We start from the raw sequence: 5158 nt of genomic DNA on the forward strand, positions 1-5158 counted from the left end.
CTAGAGAAGCCCGCGCACTCCAATGAAGACCCCCCGCAGCCAGAAAAGAAGGGTCCATATTGAAAAATATATATGACTAAATGAATAAGGGGAAAGGAGGGCTCTTCTTTATAGTCAAATGCCAAATTATAAAAGTGGAGGGAATGTTGGAGTTAGAAAACCACCATTTGGCAATCGTTATGATAAAAGTTGGTTTGGCAAGCATCGTGAATGGATGCTAAGTCTAGATGGGGAAAATATGAAGAGGAACAGGGTATCTGCAAAATCTCAAACTGTCTCCTTACAGATTATTAGCTGCAAAGGGCACAATAATAACCATGCCTTGGAGAAACCAGACACCACCTTGACCACTTTTGACTTTGATCAAAGTTACATCACCAGTAAGGAACAGATGGTCATTGTGGCCGTTGTGATGTGCTTCTCTGAAAAGGATACACGTGACAAGTCATATTGCAGCTTAGAATGCTAACCTGAATCCAGTCGTGAGGAAGCCTCAGGAAAAAACAAACTGATGACCATTCTATAATATAACTGGCTTGTATTCTTTTAAAATGTCAATGTTAATGATAAAGAAAGGCTGAGGAACTATTTTAGAGTAAATAAGACAAGAAGACATGACAACTAAATGCAATACATGATCCTGGACTGGGATCTTGTACTGGAAGGGGAAAATGCCATAAAGAGCATTGTTGGGACAATCAACAACTCTGGAATATAGACTTTATCTATCTACCTATCAATTTATTTATTTATTTAGGCTGCGTCGGGTCTTAGTTGCGGCATGAGGGCTCTTTGTTGTGGCACGGGCTTCTCTCTAGTTGTGGCATGTGGATTTTCTCTCTCTAGTTGTGGCGTGCAGGCTCCAGAGGGTGTGGGCTCTGTAGTTTGCGGCATGCAGGCCCTCTCGTTGAGGCGTGGGAGCTCAGTAGCTGTGGCGCACGGCCTGCCCCGCGGATCTTAGTTCCCCGACCAGGGATCGAACCCGCGTTCCCTGCATTGGAAGGCGGATTCATTACCACTGGACCACCAGGGAAGTCCCTGGAATATGGACTTTAGATGAAAGTATGGTGTCACTGTTAAATTTCCTGAATTTGATCATCATATCATGGTTAAAATAATATTCTTGTCCTTGGGAAATATGCACTAGAGTATTAAGAAATAAAGAGGCATATTGTTTATATCCGACTCTCAAATAGTTCTGAAAAAAATAAGTTATAGTACATACATAATGATAAAGAAAATTTGTCAAAATGTGAAAATTGATAAATTCAGGTAAAGAGTATATAGAAGTTCTTGCAACTTTTCTGTAAGTTTCAAATTATTTCAAAATAAAAAGATTTTTAAAAGGTATATAAAGAAGAGAAGTAGCCAACGTAGGACCTAGGGCGCATAAGAACAGTTCCAGGTGTCCAAATTCTGACTTCACTGTTGCTTGCACCCTTTCATCCACTCTCCTAAAAAGACTCTTACCCCAACCTTGCCATACCCAAGGTGCCCCACCCGGCTTTTAGCTTCCCAGCCCTTGGCCTACCACCCTGTGAAGTCACCATTTTCCTTCCCCTGTCATGGGGAGGCTAGCCTCTTGAATACTTTGACCCCTTTAAACAAAAGAAAAAACCCACTCAAACATTGTAATTCACCCAGGTGTTCCCAACGAACTTGCTTCCTGTTTGATGGTAATACGATTTCTCCAGGCCAAGGGCAAGATGGGTGACCGAACCTGTGAATGCCTTCATTCTTCCCGCAAGCAACAGATCCACAGCATACGGTTAATAAAATGGCCCTGATACCCACACACTATGAACTATGTACACCTGTCAACAGAAGCAGACTAGACCCATGGTTAAGAGCCAGAGGAAGATGGTCTGAATTTGGCTTTGACTCACCACTTAAAAGTTGTGTGACTGGGCTTCCCTAGTGGCGCAGTGGTTGAGAGTCCGCCTGCCGATACGGGGGACATGGGTTCGTGCCCTGGTCCGGGAAGATCCCACATGCCGCGGAGCGGCTGGGCCCGTGAGCCATGGCCGCTGAGCCTGCGCGTCCGGAGCCTGTGCTCCGCAACGGGAGAGGCCACAACAGTGAGAGGCCCGCGCACCGAGAAAAAAAAAAAAAAAAAAAAGTTTTGTGACTGAGAGCAAGTCAACTAGTACCTGGAGCTCATTAACCATTCACTTAACATTACCCACCTTGTAAGTACAAGACTCCACTTTGGGAAGCAATGATACAAAATCTCTGCTCCCAGAGCTTACATTCTAGCTGAGTGAGACCGGGGCAAGCAGGTGCAGGGGAAGTAAGTAAGTAAGTAAGTAAATAAATAAATAAATTATAGTGTATGCCAGATGCTTATACATGCCATGGAGAAAAACAAGGCAGATGTAACAACAGAGGGTGAAAATGTAATTTTAGATCAACAATTCAAGGAAGGCTTCAATAAGTCAGTGATATCTGAACAAAAATCTAAAGGCAATGAGGGAGCGAATCATGTAGATGGGTGAACACTCAGGCCAAAGGGGCAGCAGGTGCAAATGGCCTGGAGCAGGGACAGGCCTCAGTTGAGGGATGATTGCTTTAGTCTTAGGTGGGCTCTTGGAAGGCAAGACAAGGAATTACGCACAGCAGGAGCTCAGTATATGTTGATGGGAGAGAAAAAGGAAGAGAGAGACTACCATACTATAACCAGAGATTTTGAGATTGAATTTTGGGAATGGAGGAAAAGAAGAATCCGTTTCATAAAGCTGGAGAAAAATAGGTGATTCACTGATTTTACGTCCTGTCTTTCTAGCCTTCTCTTTTTTTAAAAAAAATTTATTTAGTTTTGGCTGCGTTGGGTTTTCATTGCTGCGTGCAGGCTTTGTCTAGTTGCGGCGAGTGGGGGCTACTCTTCGTTGTGGTGCACGGGCTTCTCATTGTGGTGGTTTCTCTTGTTGTGGAGCACGGGATCTAGGTGTGTGGGATTCAGTAGTTGTGGCGCGTGGGCTCAGTAGTTGTGACGTATGGGCTTAGCTGCTCCATGGCATGTGGGATCTTCCCCAACCAGGGATCAAACCCGTGTTTCCTGCATTGGCAGGCGGATTCTTAACCACTGTGCCACCAGGGAAGTCCTCTAGCCTTCTCTCTCTTTTTTTTTTTTTTTGCGTTATGCGGGCCTCTCACTGTTGTGGCCTCTCCCATTGCGGAGCACAGGCTCCGGACGCGCAGGCTCAGCGGCCATGGCTCATGGGCCCAGCCGCTCCGCGGCATGTGGGATCTTCCCGGACAGGGGCACGAACCCGCATGCCCTGCATCGGCAGGCGGACTCTCAACCACTGCGCCACCAGGGAAGCCCCTCTAGCCTTCTCTTAAACATACTTCAGAGATGGAGATGATTCAAGGAATTTGAAGATTTCATTTTTGTTTTGCTTTCTGGCTTTGCTTTGAGCTGAAAAATAAGCACTTTTTTAGTTTGCTTTTACTATGTTTAAGACATTTTTCAGATAAATAGAACTCTTTAAGATTAGGGCTTGGAGCTCAAATTATTAGTACTCTTAAAACAAATGTATTATTTGGAAGAAATTAGATACCATTTATTGCAAGAATAACAAGTTTACAGGGAAATTATTAGTAATTTATGAATAGAAAATCTTTTTTCCCCCAAATGGTCAAGAGAATTGGGTTTGAGATTTGGATGTTCTTTTGCTATGGTTTGTATGGTCTGTATTTGCTTCTTCAAATAACTTTGGATGACTCTTACATGACCACGTTACTGTTTTCATAAATGGTATTTTTAGGAATTGGAAATAACAGAAAGTTCTGGTAGACCTGCCACTTGTCCTAAATAACTTGTGTAGCTAAATGCCTCTTTCCCAAAAAGTGACTGAAAAGCAACATCAGACCAGGATTTTAAGTGTTAAATGGATGTTTTTATGTAAGACAGTAGCAATAACAGAAGACATAACAGTGGTTGGTTCCGTTGCTGGGCTTTTTTTTTTCAACTTGGTTTCTGTTGTTTAAATTACAGAAGGAACATTCTTACTTTTTTGGTGTGTGTGAAGATTTTTCAAGAGTGATAAGTGGACAAGGTTCTCGTCTCAAGATACAACAAGTGCCCATTTTGTTTTCAGTGTCATTAAATTATAATTAACTTTTTTAAATTAATTAATTTGGCTGCAACAGGTCTCAGTTGCGGCAGGTGGGCTCCGTAGTTGCGGCTCACCAGCTCTGTAGTTGTGGCAATGTGGGCTCCTTAGTTGTGGCATGTGAACACTTAGTTGCAGCACATATGTGGGATCTAGTTCCCAGGCCTGGGACCAAACCCGGGCCCCCCGCTTTGGGAGCACAGAGTCTTATCCACTGCACCACCAGGGAAGTCCCAAAGTACAATTAATTTTAGAATAACTCCACTTTTGATCTTTTCTCTCCCACTCAAGATTTTTGGGAAAATTTTTTCCTATTTTTAGCCTCTCTTATACCTTTACTTTTTTACAAATTTGCATTCTCCACTATTTTGTTGAAAGATAACAAACTTCACAATATACCAAAATAATACAGCTGAAAATTTAACTTTATTATTTTCCTATTTAAAAGTAATAGAGGGGGGCTTCCCTGGTGGCGCAGTGGTTAAGAGTCCGCCTACCAATGCAGAGGACACGGGTTCGAGCCGTGGTCCGGGAAGATCCCACATGCCGTGGAGCAACTAAGCCCGTGCACCACAATTACTGAGCCTGCGATCTAGAGCCCACAAGCCACAACTACTGAGCCCGTATGCCACAACTACTGAAGCCCGCGCGCCTAGAGCCCGTGCTCCGCAACAAGAGAAGCCACCGCAATGAGAAGCCCACGCACCGTAACAAAGAGGGGCCCCCGCTCCCTGCAACTAGAGAAAGCCCGCGTGCAGCAACAAAGACCCAACGCAGCCAAAAATAAATAAATTTATAAAATAAAAAGCAATAGATACTCCTTATATCATAAAAGGGGCGCACAAAAGGTATAAAGAAGTTAATTTTCAAATTACCTGTAATCCCATCCCAGAGAAAACTATTAACATTTTGGCATATTACATCTCATCAGTCTTTTCCTATGTATTTTTGAATGCAGCTCAGATATTACCATATATAAAGTCTTATATCCAGCTTTTTCACATAACATTATATTAAAATTATTTTTCTCTTATCTATAAAAA

The sequence above is a fragment of the Aethalodelphis obliquidens genome, unplaced genomic scaffold (assembly GCF_003676395.1).
Source record: "Aethalodelphis obliquidens isolate GAN/ISIS:26980383/991018 unplaced genomic scaffold, ASM367639v1 scaffold8, whole genome shotgun sequence".
Lineage (NCBI taxonomy): Eukaryota > Metazoa > Chordata > Mammalia > Artiodactyla > Delphinidae > Aethalodelphis > Aethalodelphis obliquidens.